We start from the raw sequence: 22893 nt of genomic DNA, 5'->3' as shown, positions 1-22893 counted from the left end.
CTCGCTGATAATACTGTGATTTATAATTAGACCAGCATGTTTAATGGTATTGCACACATCGCTATTGGGAACGGGCTACTTTGCATGTCTCTCCGATACACACGCATGTGTACATTTACAATGAAATGCAAGCTTAAAATAGGTGAAAGTGTCACGTTACAAGCTTTCCAACCGCAACTGAAAAGCCCTACTCATTGATTTAATAACATCTCTCAAATTGACTCAATAAGTGTGTTCAGACTTTACAACTGAGTCTAATGTTGTTTTGATTCAGTGTAATTATCAACAAGGAGTCATAGGATTCCCACTGCCGCTGTTGACTTTGTGATTCGGACACGTTTGTCATTTACAGTGCAAACGACAGCTAAGCCGTCTGGCTGAGCTCCTAATGCTCCATTTATAAATTACACCACAATAGAAAGTGGATTAACAGCTGTTGTTGTAATCCCTTAATGAGTTTCATAGTGATTTGGTTTATCCTGCACTGATGGCAACGTTCAGAAGTATTGCACATAATTGAACTGGGTTAAGTGTGTTGGCCTGTTGACATGTTGACACTCACGAGTAATAATGAAACTTAGTGCTGGTGAGATGAGTCGAATCCTTCACCCTGTGCTGATCTTTAAAGCTGCAATAACTTTTGTTTGGCCGCTTCTGGGAATCGCAACAAGCTTGTAAACACATCGTTGACATATTATCACCTTATAAAGTTGATGTGGGGAACATCTTGGCAAACAATTTCTCATTTACACAGCGAGCGACATTATCATTCATTTGGAGTCGAGTTTGTGTCCAGCTGGCGGATATAAGTCCAATATTTATTGTCTTTTAGCTCTTTTTGATCTGCTGAGGGAAATATCTGTCTCTTTAGCGGCTAAATCCTCCACTATGTTCACCTGCTAGTCGTTGACTTTGTGTGTCTGCTTTTGGGTGTTGGGCAGGTCGCCTACAGTTGGTTTATCAAAGGTCTTTCACTGAAAATTACCCAATGAGAGTGTTGAAACAGTAAAGTGGTGGGCCATAAAACCAAAACATTGTGCTACATATAGCTGAGGGTAATAGCTAATTATCTGTATTATCATATTAATAATTAATAATTAATCATAATGTGTCTCAAAAAACATTACAAGTCTTTGATTCTCTTTCTCTCCAGATAACTTTTCCTGTAAGCCGGTCTTACGTGACTGTGATAGAGATTGACAGCGAAAGAGCAAAACACACAAAGTAGTTGAGGTGTCCATGTCACCAGGTTGCAAAGACACAACAGGTAAGAAAAAAAGAAAGGACTAGGCGATATTGAGGCTTTGGAGGGTGTCTGCACTACAAGGAATGCTGAAAAGAAAAGTTGAGGGCCAAGCAAAAAAAATACAAAGGAAAAGAATACAGATATAAAACCACATGACTGCTAAACCGTTTACTGGTGTTGGGAAGCCAAGGTCAAAACTTTCCACTGGTCATTTTCTTTCTCCGTAAGTTTATTTGTCATCTTTCTTGTCTCTTTCCTCTGTCTCTACATGTGTGTTTCCATCCTTCTACTTTCACAGTGTGTTCCTCCTCTCTGTCTCTCCTCTTTCCTTCAGTAAGACAGGCTGTCCTCTAATCGGCAGGGCAGCAAAGAGACGTCAGCGTCTCCCTTCGCCCTCGTTTAAAGTCTCCTCATCTTCTGACTCAGTTAAAAGCCTCAGCGTGTGTGTGCAGCCTGGTCCTGGCTGCCTTACCCTGTTGATGTCATGCACCTGGCTGTACCACTGCATTTACAGTGAGTTATTACAGAAGAAATAGGAGTTCAGAGGCTTGTTAGAATCTGCTTGCTCTCATTGCAAATAGGGCTGGATGTTTTCACTGAACTGCGAAATGATATGCGCCACTATATATATATATATATATATATATATCTCTCTGATCTGATTGTAGAATACGGTTTGTGGACTGGGGACATCTCTGCAGCTCGATTTTTATATTTTATTTAAAATAGCATTTTGGCACACATTTCACCTATGACAAATATTGCTCCTCCTGCAAGTCATGTTGCGATTTCGATACACTTTCGATTTAATTGTTCAGCCATAAAAGCAAATTGCCTTTTGTTGTTGGCATTGGCAGTTTAGAAGCAATGATTGATGGGAGGAGCTTTACAGACCTCCAGACTTCTGTCCCCACAGATAACTACAGCGTTGCATACTTGTTGAAGTTAATCAGCTCTGTGACCTGAGATGCTGGTTTGACTTGGCGCTGATGTTGACTGCCTGCCGGCTCCTCTCCAGTCATCTGGATGGCATCACAGCTGTTCTTATCTCCAAAGCACACACGGCAGCCACTCACATAACTGTCTCTGTACAAACACACACGCGCAGTGGAGTTTGGCAAATTCATCAGGCATCAGGGTTGATGGAAATTCCTTTGCCAGTTGAATCTTACTGATTTTCAGTTAGGGGTGCACCAATATTGTATGTGGCACATCCGCTGATGCTGATATTAATCTGCATTTTTTTTAAAATGCTACCATCAATGTAAAACAAGGAAAGCTTTCTAGTCATACTGTACTTCTCGAAAGTTTGGTCTGTAACATATTGATAAAGAAAACGCAGAGATACAAATCGATGTCCAAACGTAGGCAGTAATATGATTATTAATGCCAATTCAAGCTGATACAGAAAACATGCTGACATATCAGTAATTTGATTCGTAGCTTTAGTTCATTGCAATTACATGCACCGGCATTCACAAAGACAAAAAACGATGCCCCACTTTATTTAAACCCTATTTAGTTCCAGACAGCGAGGACCCTGAAGAAACTTGTTATTTAATTGATCCTTCAGGTTTTCTGGATTCCTACCTGCATCTACCTTTCCATTTGCATCCGTCGTACATTTTTTAAATCCACAATGTAGTGTAATTTGATACTTTCATCGTCCATATGGGTGCAGCTGAGGGTTCCTGAACATATATGGTGTATCTATACAGTCACAGTCTCTTCTTCTCTCCCACAGATAGATCCTGAGTCGGACATGTTTTTGCCTCCCACTCACACAGTCAGACAAGTCAACACGCATGCTATGCCGGCGTCAGTGTAGACATATCAGCTCCCCAGTGCCGGCAGCACTCATGCAGCCCCAGACCATGATGCTGCCACCACCATGCTTGACTGTAGGCAAAACACATTTGTCTTGGTACTCCTCACCAGGGTGCCGCCACACACGCCGGACACCATCTGACCCAAACAGGTTTATTTTGGTCTCATCAGACCACAGGACATGGTTCCAGTAACTCATGTTCTTGGATTCATTGTCTTCAGCAAACTGTTTGCGGGCTTTCTTATGCATCGGTTTCAGAAGGGGCTTCTGTCTGGGGTGACGGCCATACAAACCGATTTGATGCAGTGTGCGACGTATGGTCTGGGCACTGACAGGCTGACATCCCACTTCTGCAACCTCTGCAGCAATGCTGGAAGCACTCGCACGTCTATTTTTGGAAACCAACCTCTGGATATGACGCTGAGCACGTGGACTCAACTTCTTTGGTCGACCCTGGCGAGGCCTGTTCCGAGTGGAACCTGTCCTGGAAAACCGCTGTATGATCTACTGCGAGAATCTGGACGACAATTGAGGTACCTTTTTTTTTTACTGCAGCTACGGGCAGCTGTTGGTGGGAACAGGCAGTGATACAGAAACATAAAGACTGCAGGAATCCAGACAAAGCGATGGGTTTTATATAAGGTAAAAACAATAAAAGACGTGTCGTTCTTGGACTTTCAGGGAGAGTCTTTGGTTTAAATCACAAAAGGTTGAGCACATCTGACATGGATAATGGTATAATGATGTTCAACCCAGCCCTCCAGCATAACTTAAATGCAGTGTTTATGGTATTAATTAATTCTTGTTAATCTTGTTCATTGTGTAAAAATGATTTACGTGTTGAAATTTAAACAAGTTATAGAAACATTTAAATTTATATTTTTGTTTTGTCAGATCAATCTCAAAAGAGTCAAGTTCCCATTCAGACTGACTCCTCTCTCTGCACACACACACACACACACACACACACACACACACACACACACACACACACACACACACACACACACTTGTGGCGACCGTGTGCATTGATATTGTGGTCTTTCTGAAGTGTGACACCCGCTGATGTGAAGTGTCAAACTGTTTTAATCATAATCAGAGTGGGTGTTTTCCTGATCAAGAACAGCTGTCTCTTCTGTAACTCATCAGTGCTGACAGCATCCAGAGGAGGAGTTTGGTTTTTGTGTTCGTTTGTCTGTTACATTTGTACTGCATTTGGTTTGTGTTTTACAGCCATATTTGATATGATTTGTTGGCCTCTGATTGTAGTTGTGTCAAGATTTAGGAAAGAGCTCTGATCTTGTTGCAGTGCCCGTTTATCTCTAGTTTCATGGCTGTCTGTCTGTGTGCCACGGTTTGGTGGTTGAGTTTGTTTTACTGGTTCTGAGCCACATGATGTTTCGTCTTGTAATCTTTCGGTGCATCCCAGTGAAATGCAGACGGGGTGTATGTGGCCACATATTGACCACAAACGCACACATACACAGGGGGAAAAAAAGCGGATTATTTTGCCCATAATCATACATATGCTCATATTTAATCAAGCACACATGGCACAAACGTATATACATGCATATAGACGTCACAGTCGAAGACACACTTACTCACACACACTGGTGGCCTGTGGGGCCTTTGTAGTGCTGAGTGGCCACAAACGACAGCTTTGTGTTCTGGGAGGCTGGGAAAGTTGGACCGCCACACACACACACACACACACACACACACACACACACACACACACACACACACACACACACACACACACACACACACACACACACACTTTGGCAGTGTCAAAGCCTGTGTCCAGTTCTGCCCGGCTCAATAGGCTGATTCATTAGAGCCTCCTCATGACACTAGAGGAGAAAATGGACTTGCAGGAAAGGGAGGACGAAGAGACGGGAGTGTTGCAGCTCAGCACTCTGCGGCTGAAGTCTGACATGACCTGACAGTGTTCAGGTCAGTCGTAAAGGAAAAATCCACCCTAAAATACTTGTTTTCGTTTAGTGTTGAGCCTTGCATTCCCAGGTTTTTTTCTCTATCAAGTAAAATGAGTGTCCTTCAAGGCCTTTTGTGGTTTTATCAGTCTAGATTATATAATACACTTGTATTTTGGGTACGATGTGCTGCCACTTGTAAGCACAAGCACTGCTTTAGGATCTCTTACATAAAACCATGCAATGCCAGTGCTTCATTCACTTCATTTCATCTTCGTTACCTCTACCTCTGGTTTGACTTGAAGTTAAAGGAATACTTAGCAACAATGCAGGTGTTTGAGAAGTAGTGAGCATATGATATTGTAAGGATGACACATCTTGTTCCTGATTGGTCCAAGTGCTAAATGGGAAACTTCACACACCTGGAGCAGGTTATAACAACCACTCTAAATGATTTGCTGTCTTCATTGTGACCCAGCTCTGCGTAGAGGTTCCAGAAATATTACAGAGCATTTCATTACTAGAGTCATTATAACTGTCATAAAAAGTGCACCATCAAAACATCATTCTGCTTTAGTTTATTAGCCACATAGCTCAAATTAAAGGTTTCTGACGGTTACTATTACACATCATTATTCACAAAGATACTTACACACCTCAGTCATTCAGTCGTAATGCATAAAAGCACTCTGAAAATGTCCAAACCTCTTTTTTTTTTTCCAGCAGCTCATCCCAAATTAATTTAATTTGCTCTGCAGGAGAGATTTTTATTTGATTTTTACAAAAGGAGGTTGTTTTTTTTGTATCTAATATCATCACTGAATCTGGCAGCTGGCAGTGGAAATGTGCTGCGGAGTGGAGCTGGTGTTGTAAGTAACGATGCTTGGCAGCAGACTGTGTTTGTCTGGGTCGTTCCCTAGCTGTCTCCACTGGAGTCAGGCAGACTTACAGCCCGGGCCTCCTGTCGACAAGGGGCTCTCACAGCCCAAACCCCCCCCCCCCCCCTTCGGATATGTTTGAGATTTCATGTCTTAACTGCCCCCGCTGGACCGTGCTGCGAGATTATGTTAAATTTTCACATTTTTACAGCCTGTTAAAGGTATATGACTTTTGTGCTTTTGCTAAACCTGACATCATTACTATGGAGCTACCAACGGCTTTCTTTCCAAATGAGTAACAGGCCTTCAACGCTATTTTAAGAATTTCATTATTACATTTACAATGAAGACACGTTGCAAACATGTGTCTGACTATCACAAGGTGAGGTTTATGTCCCCGTCACTGTGTGCATTTTTTTTACCATGATGAGCACCTCCTGACCTTGTGTCAGACATGGACTCATTAGCTGAAGCACCGTGTTTACCTCTGTCACATGGTGTTACAGTCAACATGGGGAATTAAAGAGAACCCCTGCTCCCCACTCTAAATAGGTCAAGAGTCTCCACACCCCACACTGTGAGGGGAGGTCGCCTCAGGACTCCAGTCGACCGAATTCTGTGAATAAACAAGGACAAATAAATCCAGATGATTAATAAAGCTGCGTGCTTGGGGCCATTCGGTCAGTTATTAAAAAGTATGACATATACAAAGGAATTATTTATTGAATGTCATATTTTGTCAACATGTAGCGCTATGACATAAGAAACCTTATAGATTCCTGAAGGAGTTTCTTCAACAATACTTATAAATTACGTATAAGTAACATGCACTTCCTCTACTTTCTGCCCATGCTGTTTGTTGCTATATACGGATTTTATTAGTTAAATCAAAAACACACAATTCTCTCTACTAGGGCGTGCCACCAATACTTTCTGCATTATCTGTACGGTTTGACAACATATGGCTCATATTTCTACACAGAAAAGTCACTGTGATGTGAACTTCCTGCATCAACTCCGCTCTACTCCACATACAAACTTTATTTCCAATGCTGGATGCAGGCCAATAGGCCACTGCAGGTGAATTGCAGCACTTCCTCTGGGTTTTTTAGGGGATTTCAGCTTGCGTCAGCAGTTACATTGCTTTGCTATCCTATCGTACTAGCAGGGATATAAAGGGTTTATTGACTGTGCGTGCACAGAGTTGGACTTTGGGCAGAGATATTGTGTTTTCTTTTTTTAGCCGCTAGATCTGATTTTTAGGAACATTTTGTCTGTTTATTCTTGTTAATGCTGCAGTTCTGTGGGTATGGCTTTCTCTACCGCTGCTGGCTATGTACTTATTTGTTTTGGATTAGAAAAAGATACACATTGGTCACATGTAACAAACATGTACAATGGCTCTAGATGTGACAAACGGCAGATTAGAATTCATACAATATGAACATTAGGTATTTGTAGATCAAACCTCAGAACTACGTACCACCAAGGGCTATTGTTCTGTTTGCATTGCCTCTGCCAAAAGGAACGCTGAAGTGACGTAAGCCACCCAGCCGCTGACGAGTCAAAATCACGTTGTACCCTAGCGCAAATGATCTGTCGGTCCATTTGTCTGTGTTTTCTTCCATTTTCACATTCACAAGTCTTGTCTGTTGTTTATATGGCTAACATGTTTTTTAAAATGGCGGTTGCCAGTGCTGCATTGGCTCATGTGTTCGACCAATCACCGTACACGTACACTCGAGGTTTCCGCTTGTGCTGGAAGGGTACCTACTCTGAAATAGAACAAAAAGAAAAAAGTTTCTCAAAGCAGAACTTCTAAGAACTATGATTGTTCCTAGTTCTTGTCGTGTGGACAAAATAAAAATAAAAATTTGTGAACACACTTCGCTGTCCAGCTGTTGCGTCTGCAGTGCTGTTGTTGAGTTGAGCAATATTATGTCAGGATCTATTAATGGAAGAATACTGACGGACAAGCACTTAAAAATGTCATGAAATATAATGTATGAGTCATATGTACACGCATAGAATTACCAACAAGAAGATTTACAACTCTATACCTACTTTAGAGCTCATCCTGCTCCTATATAATTACCTAACTATGAGTGCTTATTAACACGCAGTGTGCATTTGTAAAGTGCACCACTCGACTCCATCTTCCTCCTTCTTCTCCTTAAAGGATGTATAGTAGAAAATTATAACTAGCATCCCGCTCATAAATAATCTAGACGTGCATCCTTTTTTAACCAATGGAAACTGCCGGGCCGCCGCACGTTTCACTCAACTATGTGCTAATGTTAGACCAAGCATCCCGCGAGAGGCCAGAGGGCGAGGTTTATTCTGGGAGAGGTATGAACAGTCTGACAGAACCTGAGGGACACTGTGACACTGTGACAGTGGATGTGGTCCTGGTTCTTTGATAATATTGTGTTTTATTGCGCAGAGCGTTTAAACAACACTCTATTGGCTGTTTTTGAGTTGTTCTGATTTAAACTCGTAAACTATTTCTTTCCGATTATTCCGACACCACATGAATGCAGCACAAATGCCTTATCTCGTAATGGCAACGACAGTGAAACATAATTCATGTATCCGCATTCAACTTTAAATGGGATCTTCCTTGGCCCATGCTACACCCTTCCACCAAGTTTCATGAAAATCATGCCTAAGAACTAAACTGAACAAACGGTCAATCATACACACAAGCCGAAAACGTAACTTCCTTGGCGGAGGTAATAATAAGTAAGTCTTATAAGATCATATGACAATGCAGGGCTTTGCACGTTTTGAGATTTTTCTGCAAACATGAGCCATCAGCTGTCTGCTACAATTTGTTCCTGACAGCACTGAGGATAACAGTTATTCCAGTGCATCTTCAACACACCACCACAAAATAGTTTCCAGTGTAGGAGATTCATTGCTTTTATCTCTGGCGAGGGATTGATCCTCACGTCCTAGACAAAGTTTGACAAACATAAAACCTCACTCACCGCACAGACAAACAGATTAAGCAGGGAATCCCTGCCATTTAGAGATTGACAGCTGGGTATACAGTAGCTTGGCCAGAGAGTATCTCCCCATAATCCCCCTCTCTCAGCTTGAATAATTGATTCTGAATTGATTCTTGCTTCTTCTGCCGTATATGTATTTTTGCTTCCTATAATTATTGTCTGCCTTGTTTCTGTGCTAGTCAGCAATAAAGCTAAGCTTTTACCCTCCAAATGGAATCGTTTTCGAGGAAACAGCAATTAAAAATTCATTTGTTTGACTGACCATAGATTACACACACCAACCATTTCTTTACATGAGGGAAGTTAGCTGTTAGCTGATGCCAATTTAAATTCTTCTAAGCAGAATTTTGATAAATCTAAGGCCTCTTGGAAAATGAAAACCCACTAATACAATGTCCATAAAAGCTTGTCTGCAGGACGGGCTGTGTTTCTCTCTGCTGAGAGTGCACATGCTTACTGCAGAGAAGGTGTTCGGGAAGAAATGTGAAGATGCCTTCTCAGTTGAACTTTGGACAGCGGAGTCAGTGTGAAGTCAGTGAGTGAGCCTTTCACATGCTAATTTAATGTCATTCCCCTGGCCTCTTTTTATATCGCCCAAGTTAACAAATTGATCTAACCACAACAATGTGACAACACTAAAACATATTATCTATCTGTGTCCTCTTGTAGGAAATATAGTCCCCACAATGTCCACCAACAAGTATTATTCAACATTTTAACATTAATGTGTTTTTGAGCTTGTGTACTATGGTTTGACATTTTTGAAAATACACACGTTTGTTTTCTTGCCAAGAGTAAGATGAGAAGATTGATACCATTCTCTGTCTGTACGGTAAATAAGAAGCTGGAGTCAGCAACCAGTTAGCTTAGTTTAGCTAGCTTAGCCTAGCTTAGCATAAAGACTGGAAGTGGCTAGCCTGTCTCTGTCCAAAAGTAACAAATCTCTCCACCACTAACACTCACTAATTAACATGTTATATCTTATTTGTTTACTCTGTATAATAACCAAAATGTAAAAAGGACAATGGAATGATGGTGCGTTGTGTGCCAGACTATTTCTAAAAGCTAGCGGTTTCCCTCTTTATGCTAAGCTAAGCTACCTTCATGCTGTCTCTCCTTTCATATTTAGCATAGAGCATTAAAGTGGTTAATCTTTTCAACTCACTCTCTGCAAGATAGTGAATAAGCATATTTCCCAAAATGTCAAACTCTTCTTTTGAAGGACAAGGCATGGTTCGGCTCTCAAAATATTCAGCATCTTGATGTTTTTCACGCAAATTCCCCAATTTCTAAATGCCAGTAAATCCTATTTTAGTTTTGGTCCAATTCTCCTCAACTCTTTTGTAAGTAGGTAAGATTCCTCACATGAGGAGGTTGTTAGGCTGCTATCAGGGAAAGTGCTTGATGTCTTTGGAGGAATAATAGGGAGGGAGGGACCTTTTTAGTGGAGGGAAAGTAGGGGAAGGCTCTCTTGTCAAACCGTGCTGAAAGAAACTGGCCTTTTTCTTTTTGTCTCGCCAAGGACTTTGAGAAATTTTGCAACAATGATGAAGGGGAGAGGAGAAATTCAAATTAAAAGTTTGCTCTCAAAGGAAAGGAGGGGGTGGATAGGAAGGTTTAGGGAAGATAAGATGGCATGGGATGAAGAATTAAATAATAGAGACGGAGGGAATAAATCTAGTAAGTGTTTTTATTTTTGAAATTCTTTGAAGGTCTTTTCCACAAACGATCACTGAACCCCCTGAGGGGAAAGGACTCTGTCATCTCACTCCTGTGTGAATTTAAATCAGGTTTGACCCTCCCCCTTCTTGTCCCCTCTTCTACCCCCCACCACCATCATCACCCGCAGCCTCTCTCCGCATGCTGGCTACTAGTCCTCTGCAGCTCGTGCAGCAGATAAGTTGTGTTTTCTGTCATTGTAGCTCTCTGCACAGAACCAGTCAAAGCAGAGTGGGGCAGGAAGAGCACTGAGGGGGGGGGGAGAAAAAGGGAGAAACTGTAGGAGGAGCGTGAAAGAAAGAGGGCAGCCGGCGCAACAGTTTTACACTGCATTCATCTACAATGGGAAAGGCGTGTTAGAAAGAGAGAGAGGGAGAGAGCAGTACGGGCAGAGGACTCGCTGCAGTGCAGGTGGATCACAACTGAAGAGGAAGGTTCAGAGGCAGCAGTTTAACTCTACTTGGCTGTCCAGCAGGTTCGTAGTGCAGTTTCTTTACAAAGCTAGCTGATTGTTGCGTGGTTGTGTACCTCTGTATGTGTGTGTGTGTGTGTTCTACAACTAATATAATGGATGCTGTGTTCTCCACCATCAAAGCTGCTATCTCACTGCCATCTACTCTTGTTGCCTTTGTGCAATTGTGACATTTGCAAGAGCTGACAGTACCAAGAATAAGAGCACAAATCTGTGATAAACTCGTACATGAATGTTATTTTTCTTGGTATCTCATGCACAAACAAGTTCACGTTACATGAGACACTTCTAAGCCGGGAAGAGAATATTCTACTTTGGTTCCTTCATGATAAATGAAATAGCAGAGGGCCTCTTCCCTCCTTTCAGATTGCTTTTACTACAGAGAAGAATAGAGCCGAGAGCTGTGAATGGGCCAGAGATGGCTTTCTGTGTGCAAAAGAGAGGTGCCGCCCTCTCAAGTGTCAGCATGCTCAGTGGGTTGAAGGCAGGGGGGGTGGGTTCATGTGCTCGTAGTTTATAGAGGGGGCTGGGTTTTATACATCTGGGCCATAAGAGATGAACTATCGTGTGGACTTAGTCCTCCACTTGTTTTAGCTTTAAAGCGTCTTAAAAGTTGATTATTTCTATTGTTTCTTGTTGCTCCTACTGTGCTCTTTACCCCCCTGAGGCAAAGGCGGAGTGATACAGTCAAGTGGTTCAGTCGTTCTTTTCATAGGTGTCTGTTTACCATTGACTGAACAGTGATAAGGAGCTGCTCGTTTCTATTTCTGGCTGTTGTTTTCTGGGTGTTTCTATGAAAGGCCCCCTTTCATGGTTGGATAACCGACTGAGTGATGGGAAAGTCTGCGGTTGCGTTGCTCTTTGCTGATGTTGTTATCTGTTCGTTGGCCCTGAATGTGTTGCTTACAGTTGCTTCACTTTGTTCAATTTTATACCGCTCGAGGTGTTTGGCATGATCGAGCCTTTGCATTCCAGGCCTCGAGGTTGTGAAGCATTGAAGCATTTCTACTCGTTTTCTTTTTCTTAAACCTCTACAGAAGAAGTAGTACAACAATATGTACAACAATATGTACAACTACATGTACAACAATATGTACAAACTACATGTACAACAATATGTACAACTACATGTACAACATTGTACAACAATATGTACAACTACATGTACAACAACATGTACAACAACATGTACAGCAACATGTACAGCAACATGTACAGCAACATGTACAACTACATGTACAACTACATGTACAGCAACATGTCATGTACAGCAACATGTACAACTACATGTACAACTACATGTACAGCAACATGTACAACTACATGTACAGCAACATGTACAGCAACATGTACAACTACATGTACAGCAACATGTACAGCAACATGTACAGCAACATGTACAACTACATGTACAACTACATGTACAGCAACATGTACAGCAACATGTACAACTACATGTACAACTACATGTACAGCAACATGTACAGCAACATGTACAACTACATGTACAGCAACATGTACAGCTACATGTACAGCAACATGTACAGCAACATGTACAACTACATGTACAGCAACATGTACAGCAACATGTACCCCACTCCAGCTCAATCTTCTCTGATTTTCACATTCAGTGTTTTGACACATTTGTTTTTCCTGCTGCTGACAGAACTGTAATCATCTATTGGATTAAGTAATGTAGTAGGAATATCAAGGGCCAGGTTGATTATTGTTTGTGCTGCGATCTGTTTTTAATTTTTAAATGGGGTCAAATTTCAACCTACATCAAATATTTCTGCTGTAAGAACAACAAACAACTGCAGTGAAAACAAAATAAACATGTGCACTGAATTGTAAAATCTAGCAAAGCTTAAAAAATGTTGGTGTTGGTTATCGTGTCCATATAGAATAACACTACAAAGTGTGTTCATGTCTTATTTCCTGTCGTCTCATCATTCCACCTGACAAGCGCTGCTGAGATAATTTCTCAGCTGCTGGCAAATAAATTCTGACTTGCTGTCAAGTTGGTCTTCGACGCGCTGAAGTAATGAAGTCTGATGGGTTCACATCAATGACACAGACACCTGCGTCCATAGCGCGCACGCACACACGCACACACACACACACACACACACACACACACACACACACACTTTTCTCCTCTTTGTCACTTTTTCTGTTATCTTCACCAAGATACACATTACTTTAAACTAAAGGTCCTCTAGAACATTATTGATTAGACGCTTTAATATCGGGATAGCATAATGCGGACGATAGTGTATAAAACATATTTATAATATATATATGTTTTACTTGAATGTGGTTCTCACTGGAAAGTAGATGTCAGTCACACTCATGATGCTCAAAATGCCTCAAAACTCCTGATAAAGAAACAAAATAGTCTTGATTTGCAGGCGTTTTCCCAAGTGGTAGTACATTCTGCTTTGAGATTCAACTCTGTCTGTAGAGGAGACGTATAATCTACGTACATATCCTGCTTCCATGGCACTCGCTGCCATGGCGATGGCCTCGGCCCTGTGACGAATCCTGACTCGTCAAATCAAATATTTGTCCAGAGCTCTTTTGCAAAGAAGTAATAATATAACGGGACCTTTTGCAGCAGGCTTTGTTTGGCCTTTATCTTTTGGCCATTCTCTGAGCTTTGCTTATTGTTTAAGGAATGACTTTGTGTGTCGGGGCCCTTGAAGAAAGTATTGCTGCCTCGGGCTGAATGATTTGCTCTCCTGCTGGCCTTGATTTCCTCTCCCAAGGCAAATGTGCATTCATCTGAATTGTGAACACCACATGCCTGCTCTCGGGTCAGGCTTTTTGAGATGTTTCTTTGTGTTAAATTGAGACAGATTTCTCAGTGTTACATATGAGTCATCATACTTCGACCATAGACATGCAGTTTGATAACATTTATAAAGCAGCCCAAAGAGCTTACCTTTCCCCCATGCTGAGGCCGAAGAGGTCCCGGTCCCGGTGTCTCAATCAACCTCAGTGACCCGAGCAGCTCTCTAGTTCCTCTCCTTATGTTTCCACTTTTGGAGGTGTGTGTGTGTGTGTGTGTGTGTGTGTGTGTGTGTGTGTGTGTGTGTGTGTGTGTGTGTGTGTGTGTGTGTGTGTGTGTGTGTGTGTGTGTGTGTGTGTGTGTGTGTGTTTTAATTTTTACAAAAGGACAGGAAAGGGCGCGTCTTATCACCAAAAAAATGGGTGTTACTCTTCTTTTTAACTTGCATTGTAAATCGCGTGTGCGTGTGCGTGTTAAATCGCTTGGCTAGCCTGCCTGTGATTATGTCATACAGCATGGGTTCCAGCTGTCCCGAGTCAGCTGCATTTAATTTAACTTTCCAGAAAGCCATCCCTAACCACAATGTGTGTAAACTCTGTACGTTTGTACCTTTTTTCTTAGCGCTTAATTGTATGTATAAAAGTGCACGCTCAATAAACTCTGTGGAGCGTCACCTGTTGGCACGCCGAGCGAAGAAATCCTTGCTGTCAGATTCTGGCTGAAATAAACTTTGAACCATTTTGATGATTGTGATTTGGGTATGATTAAACACCACAGTCCAGCTCTAAGTTAAACCAAATGTGTTTGGGCTGGGTCCCACTGAGGGGTTTAAATATGAGCTTTGACATACGACTGCACACATTTCAGCTTTAATGCAGGTGCACACACAGGGGCCCAAACTCACTGCCATCATGTTTCTTTGCAGAAAGTAAAGCATGGACCAGTAGATTATTATTATTATTATTATTATTATTATTATTATTATTATTATTATTATTATTATATATTTTTTACAGTCTAGGTCACTTTATTTAGCTGAGGTCCTTTAATGTTTGATATTCCCATGGACAACTGATCCTCAATTTCCTTCTGGCTTAAATTCATGACTTGTTGACATACGTAGGCTGGTTGACTAACTGTTGTCCTCTCCCACAGACGGTTTAACAATGTTACTTAATCAGATTCTTGGGAACGGCTCTAAAAAAAGAGAATTGATTCTGCGTGGTTGATTTGTTGTTTGATTTACTGAGGATGTCTGACAGGGCAGTGAGAGAGTACTCACTATATCTATCGTATGTTCCTCTGGATGATGATATCAGTTAAATGGCTAAATGCCAATAGAAATGTCTGGCTCTGTATTGTTCCTCTCTTCTGACCCCTGGCTCACAGTCGGCCTTGACCTCAGTGAGTTAAGGCTTGTAGGGTGAAACCAATAACATTTTGAACTTCTCCCAACACTTTTTATAGGCAGCTCTGGCTGGGTCAGAGTTCACGGGAAAGCTTTGCTGAAACGGTCTTGACCGACACGGCAGAACCTGCTGACATGTTTCTCCCACGACTTGTCACTCAACTTGGATCTCAAAGTTATTTGTAGAATAAGAAGAATCTATACGCACCTGTTAGACTGAAGGAGCTTGATGAACTCCTAATGTGGCTTCTGACCCGATAAATGTTACTCTGACAATCGGCCTGCTTAAGATCAAATAACATTTCTTTCTTATGTGTGAATAGAAGTATTCATATTGCCGTTAAAGGCATGCTCAAGATTAGATCAGTTACTGAATGATGCAAAAACAATGAGTAAAAGACAAAAGAGTAAAATATGTCCACCAGATGAAATATTGGGCAATATTCACCAAAACCACCAGATGACTCAGGCCGGAGGGACACGATGCAGCAGGACATTTCTCCCCCGCAGTTATGACCAATCTTTACTTTCCATTATGCTTAAGTTCCATTTGGGCACATGCCATTCACTTTGGTGTATCCCCATCTGCAAATATTACTCCATTACTGTACAACTTTGACCCCTTAGATCGCTGATGGACATTTTTATCTGCAGATGTTGCACGTTGTCGGCATCTGAAGTCCAGTTTCTACTCTGTCTCCCTTTTGTCAAGGACAGCTTCCCTCCCTGTCTTGGCAGTGGTAATTGCAGAGAAGTGCTGAGTCACAGGGACTATCATGTATCTTATACCATATCAGCTGTTCCTAGAAAGGACTTTCAGAGTTTTTGTTTGCATAAAACTGCCACCAGCCTTTCATTAGCACTAGTTTCTAATAGTAAGAAACCACTCGGCATCCAACTGAAGACGTTCTTGGTTTTTCAGTAATTGTGGTATGTGGGGAAAACAAGGGGAATGATTTGTTTTATTGTAATGTTTAATGCCCCATTGACTTTCACTATAACTGCGAACAGATGTAAGATAATAAGTGCTAATTTCTCAATTCCCTGCGATAAATTCTACTTTCTGCTTTGTAAAGAAAAAAAGAGGAAGAGCCTGTACTTTGAGCTCTTAGAGGAGAGTGAGAACCTAAAAGAAAAGGAATAACTTTTTTCATCAGTTTGTGTTTGTTCCAGATGTGACATTTGAGTCAGTTTGAGGGATTGTGAAAGGAAGAGCGGAGCATACATGCTTTGTACATAACTAAGATTCATACCAACAAGCCAGCACAAACATACATGACGTCCCTGGGATACACTGCAAAACAATACAGGACCTTGTTTTTTAATGTCTCAAAAACAATGACTTCATCATTCAGCTGGAAGCTTTTCTGTCCTGGCAAATATTGACTGGTGGTGAGGGGGCTGAGCACACAACCTCCCAATTTCCCCTTAAATCTCCTTCTCTTCCTTTCTTTTATTTTCTTCTCTCTATCATTTCTTTCCTCCCCTCCTCACTCCCTCTTAACCAAAACCTGGAAGTCATTTATAAAGTCAGGATGGGGTTTCTCCCGTCCAGAAGTGGATATGCGAGTAGGCCTCAGTGAGGACGTCCCACACCTCCCATCAAGGGAATTGCATCAGAGTGAAGCCGAAGATCTCAGCGCTGGAACCGGCTGTGGTTTGATGTTACAACCAAACCTAGTTACTAAAACAGAGATTGTGTTTACTACAGTTACAGTCTTTTTAACAATTCAAGTCTCCCAAGTAGAAAGCAATGATGTGTAGAGACATTGTACAAGATACTGTGAGGCATGTGAGTGGAATATACTGGGACAGTTCACCACTACGCTTTACTCAACAGCCTGTATTGCATTGTATTATGGGTTTAACCAAAGCAAGTCAAGTGAAGTCTAAGCTGAGGCTGTTTAGTTTATTTATTTGTGCTATGTGTAGGTGTAGGATATTTCAATCGACAGACCCTTTTGCTCGTCTGGGTTTAGCACGAAGGAATGTATTCCTCGTCACTTTTGAGGGAATCAAATCCAAACCATCCAGGATTCAAAGTGATCTTCAAAGGGAACTAAAATAGATTTTTCAGAGAACATGACAGTTTCACTTCCAACCTTTAACCTCTTTCTGTCTCTGTGAATACCGCTAATCTTGATTTTGTGCCTCTCAGCTGTAAGAGCTTATTTTCCTCTCGTCTCTTACATTCGTCACACAAACTAGATTAGAGCTAGGAGATGGACTAGTTTGTACTCTCATTGTCGTTTCTCATCCTGATCTGCCTAATCAGGTTTACCGGAAAATATCCTGATTTGTCATCATGTATCGGTATTTCTCACACAGGAAAAAGGGGATTATAAAAGTGCTGTTATGTCATATTAGTTTAATATATACCGTTTAGGTATATTACATATACAGTGACATTTCAAGACTAACAGGAACAGATACACCTCTTGATAGTGTTAAGCCCTAAAGCAGTAACATCACAACTTTGGGGGACTTCTAAGATCCACACTCCAAGGCCTGCTAATCATTGTGGGCTTAACGTTGGAGAACACAGCCCAGATTCCTCGTGCATGAGAGAGGATGGGGTCCAACGATGGGTGGGAAAAAAAGGGGGAGAAACTAAATCGGTGTGTGGGAGACTCCTGAGTTTGTGCAAGACAAAGTGACGTATCAATTTCATGGGTCAAGGGTCGTAGCCACGCAGATGAAACGAGCAGAAGTGGAGATTGAGAAGTTGGGTGGGAGGTCAAACAAGCCACATGTACAGAAAAAGACCAGTTTGAGATACAAGTTGGGAGCGCGAGTAGGTGGGAGGAGATGTTATTAATCTCTTTTTGTTTTCCCTTCGTATTGTCATATCCTCTGCAGCTGGTCCCGGGGCTGAGAGGGAAAGAAAAACACAACTGAGGAGATCAGAAATCTAAACAGTGGTCCTGCCAGTGGGCTGGGTGTTCCCCACCGCTGACACATCTGTAATAAAACACATAGTCTGATTTCGTAATGTGCTGCTAATGAAGGGGAAGAGAAGGCCAGGTGGGTGGGAAAATGCACAGATGTAATGCAGCCCTTCTGTTGAATAAATCAGTGTAGCGAACCAGGGATTTAAAAACTAACATTCTGACACGCATTCAGAAATCATGTCAAAAGTTGGGTCAGGAATTAGATCACCATAGTCTACAACGGAATGTTAACTTCTGAACTATTTCATGCATGAAATGGTTCTTCTTTTGTCTCTCTGTTACATAAATAGGCCTCAATATTTAGTTTGTCGAGAGTGATTCCACAGATTTATTGCCCTGCCTTGACCCTGAACAGAGATCTGCCATCAATCCCCTCGTTTTCTCTCAGGTCAGGTCACTGTAGTCTGACCTGACAGTCTGTGGGTCACGGTCCCTGTAAAACACACTCAACAAGTTTTTTCCCACCTGACAGCGAACCTCTTCTGGGCCTGAATCACTGTAGTTACAAACATAGGCTCATGAACATTCATGCGTACACACCAGAGACTATCCAGCACTGGGGAAGAGTTGGGATGTCATACTCTACATCAGGGGTGGGGAGACCATTTGATCCGGCCCTCGAGGTAATTCATAAACACACGCAAAAAAATTAACTAGAAAAAAAGAAGCAATAGAATAAAACGGGCGAATGTCCTCACGTGGTCACGTCAATAAACTTCAATATTAAACGAGACGGTCATTATCATCAGTGAACGCAGCATGGCGAGTGTAAAACAGAGAAAGCTGGATGTGGAATGTCGCAATTTTCAGGAGAAATGGACGAACGATTATTTATTTGTGGTAAGTAAAAGGCCAGTGTGTCTAGTTAGTGCGCACGCGCTTGTGGTGATGAAAAAGGCTCTTGAGCGTCATTACTGCACAAAACATGCCAAACTGCACGAGCTGAAAGGACGAGTGTGTTTGCATAAAGTTAACGCTCTTCGGCGGAGTTTGGCCCAACAAGCAGCTCTCTGCAGAGCAGAACATACAAACATGGACAGATAGAGAGGTAGACTACCACACTAAGAACAGACTGTTCCACCACTGCTGTGCAATTATCACTGCCATTTACAATACTCACTTTATTTTCTATCAACCACTTGGTACTTATATTATTTTTATTCTATTTAATTATTGTGTTCTGCCTTTTTACTTCATATGTTCTTCATATGTTCTTTTGCTGTGATATTTTGCACAGCATGAAAGAAAAGTGAAATGAATGGGCTGCGTCTTAAAAATGTTTGCAGAGGTTATGAGTTCAATAATCAGTATGGCCCTCGAAAGATGTTGAAAAAAATTAATTGGCCCTTGACATGAAAAAGGTTCCCCACCCCTGCTCTACATTGTCTATATTGGGGTGGCAGTAGCTCAGTCCGTAGGTACTTGACTTGAGAATTGAAAGGTCGCCAGGTCAAGTCCCCAGAGACACAAATCAAGCACAGATTGTGGACTGGTAATAGGCAAGTGTGTATAGTCAGGCAACACTTCTTTACACAGTAGTATATATATATATATATATATATATATATATATATATATATATATATATATATATATATATATTTATGTGTGTGTGTATGAAATCTACACATAACAGTTGGTTTGCCATAGTCCTAACCACCAATAAAGTGTCTTTTTATACATATTTTTCAATTATTCTACTTAAATGTATTGCAGTAGACACTACGATGTATGGTTTTTAGGTTAAAGTTTTATTAAACATTTTTAGCTCAGAAATGTGTCAATATGGCTTCTCGCTTGAGAAACCTCCGACCTCTTTAAACCTGCTCAGCTCTTCAAAGGATGCTTCTTGGCTCAGGCTCATAAAGGTCGTCATCAGTGTTGCTAACACTGGCTCGTCCAGAGTCCACTGTTTCTCCCATGCTGCCTGGGGTTTGGCAGGTAAAGAAGTCAGGGTTATGGAAGTCATTAAAATTCCTTAGGAACATGTGGACGCTTGTTTATTTTTCCACCCAGGCAGGGAGGGTGGAGGGCTGCCAGGACGCTGCACTGTCCTTCTCTCAGCAAGAAGGAGAGTGGACAGAGTGTGAGAGAGAAGGACCTGATGGAGGACGAAGGAGATGAAAGACGGATGAGTGGAGGAATGAGTGAAGCAGAGGACAGACGGGTGGAGAGGGACCGACAGAGAGAAAGTGGTTGAAAGAGGGAAATGGAGGATGGAGAGATGGATGGAGACAGAGGAGGTGGAGGCAGACACCCTCTACTGGATGCCAAACAAAGAGTCGGACTAATGAACGTTGAGGTTTTAGTGAACCGTACAGGAAGAAGATTAGAGACGGATGGATTGACGCACTCGCTGGATGCGAGAGAGAGGAGGGAGGGAGGGAGGACAAAGATATAATAGCTACAGTTTGTCCAACTGTCAAGTGAAGTTTAGACAAACTTTAAAATGTCACAAGAATGTCATAAACATTTACCTAAAGCAGATTATATGGCTTTAAAAAGAAATTCAGCAGTGAAATGGAGAGAAACATGAGGCCTATCCAATTTCAAATATTTTAAACGTTTTCTTATATTAAGGAAGGATTCTTTTTCTTTTAAATATGCTTTGTTCTTCCAGAGTTTCTCATTTCAAATACATATTTTGAATGGAAAACTATTTAATGGAAACTACTGATGAGAAGGCAAGAAGAGAGAGAGTTTGACACTACTTTGTTTGAATTATTTGCGCGACTTCCAGTTAATCCTTTCACTGAACCGGCATCGACAACTTTGTGGTATGAAACGGGCCGTCTTCACTTTGCCTGGAGATTTTTGGGGAAAAAATGATGTGCTAACACAGTTTGCCACAAATCAAAGGGGAAGCTACTTGCTCCAAATTACTTTGCGCTTGTTGCTTTTGCACTTAACAATGAGGTGAAATTATTTATTAAGAGCTTGTAACAAAACAAGTCTGGCTTCTACAGAGCATCTTGAAGGCCCTGAAAAATATTTTCTTGAGTACTTTTTTCACATGAAATGTTGTTTCCCTTACTAATTAGAAGTCTGCGAGGCTCTGTTGGAAAAAGGTGATGTCGCGTATCTCTGTGCAATCAGTTTAGCAACATTTTAAATTTAATGTGAGGAGAGTTGTGGGGTCGTTTGTTTGTTTCAATCATTGTCTATCAAATCTAATCAAACCACTAAAACACAGTCCTAATGAAGCTCTAGGGTTGGGTGATATTTTAAAACGTTCCAACCTGGCCACCATCAGATGAACAATCGGCAATTGTAGATCTACTCTCGTATGCGCGGTGATATATTCGTCCAATCGCCCAAACAATGTAGTCCCTTTGTCCTTATCAAGAGAAGTAGCTGATCGGACCAGCAAATCATTTCCCTTTGCACACTGTCGTCTGTTAAAGCCATCCAACATTGTTAGCTGTTAATAAAAGACCTCTGATGGCGTCTCATTTTCTTAGATCCTCCATATGCGATACACGTTCATGCTTTACATCGCCCACCAACTAGCCATAAATCTTTCTTGCCTTCATTTTAAATGTGGAAAGATCCCTTCATGCTCGTCTTTAAACACCAATAAGGGCCTGCTGTGGGCGTTTTGTCTGCTTGGTTAAACAGAGTGGAGGACTTGTAAGGGATAATGGTGCAGAGTGTTACCTTTCTAGAACTGATATAACGGATTCTATAATATGCCACTGGGCATGTGCGAGTGTGTGTGTGTGTGTGTGTGTGTGTGGGAGTCGGAAACAAAAATGACCGGTCTGCCTTTTCCATCAGGCACCTTGTAAACCGAGTCAAGTCACCGCCTCAACTTAATATCCGCTGGCAATATTCTGTTAACCATCTGATCTGACAGTAGCCTGATAGTAGGAAAACCTGCAGTGAGGCCAACTGCTGTGTTGTCCATTCGTCTTCCAGCCATCTTTTATCTAATAACCAATGATAGTGGACAAGGAGATGTAGGGGGGAGGGAATGAGGATAGTGCTGTCAGCCCAGGAGCATGAAGAAGGAGAGAGACAGAAAGAAGGGAGTTGAGGAATTTCTCGGTGCATAGCTGCGGTATCACCTTGCGCAGTTGAAAAATGTATAAAAGTGATCTTTCTTGCTGCCGATACTCCCCTCATTGTGGGCTGGGAGACGAGGTTTTTCAGCAACATGCCTTCAGTGAAGTCACTCTCCATCCCTCTTTTTTCTCTTTTCCTTTCTCCATCTCTCTCCATTTCCCTGTGTTTGATCATGCTAATTGGAACTGACACTGCGATGTGGGCCCTGGGGGCTATCTTAGCATTTACCTGCCTCGCAGACAAATCGGTGACTAATTGAGACGTAACATGAGAACAAGCATCTCCGTGCAGCCTGAACGTTCCCTCCCAAAAGGCTGTGTCCATTGAAATGGAACCAACTGTGGGATCACATGTCTGTCATGCCAATTTAAATCATTACGTGGCACGTCTGAAAGCTGACATGAGATCAGTACCTGGGGTCAGATGCATTCATTTATATACCAAAGACGTGAACTAGATATGACAGCGGGGTATTGTAAGTTAAGGCTATTACTTGAAGACAAATGCCAAGGGTTCGCTAAGGTTCTGGTTTCATGAGCATCTTGTATCATTGGTGATCTAAATAAGCTATTGCACTCATGGTAATC

The 22893-nt window shown here is 41.7% G+C and overlaps 1 protein-coding gene across 5 annotated transcripts in view; it reads left to right on the top strand.

The window, feature by feature from the left end:
- Positions 1 to 22893, top strand: part of add3a (adducin 3 (gamma) a) — a 100276-nt gene that overhangs the window by 20940 nt on the left and 56443 nt on the right. For 3 of the 5 annotated variants that reach the window (XM_029443345.1, XM_029443302.1, XM_029443335.1), the window contains exon 1: positions 10944 to 11094. The exons of 1 other annotated variant lie outside the window; for it this stretch is intronic. The gene's annotated coding sequence lies outside the window, so the exon portion shown is untranslated. Of the gene's footprint in view, positions 1 to 3588; positions 3608 to 10943; positions 11095 to 22893 lie in introns of those variants that run through there. One more of the 5 variants, XM_029443327.1, reaches the window with a different exon arrangement.

This window comes from Cottoperca gobio, chromosome 1 (genome assembly GCF_900634415.1).
Source record: "Cottoperca gobio chromosome 1, fCotGob3.1, whole genome shotgun sequence".
NCBI lineage: Eukaryota > Metazoa > Chordata > Actinopteri > Perciformes > Bovichtidae > Cottoperca > Cottoperca gobio.
Note: the sequence above shows the minus strand (reverse complement) of the source record. Positions and strands in the feature narration are given on the sequence as shown.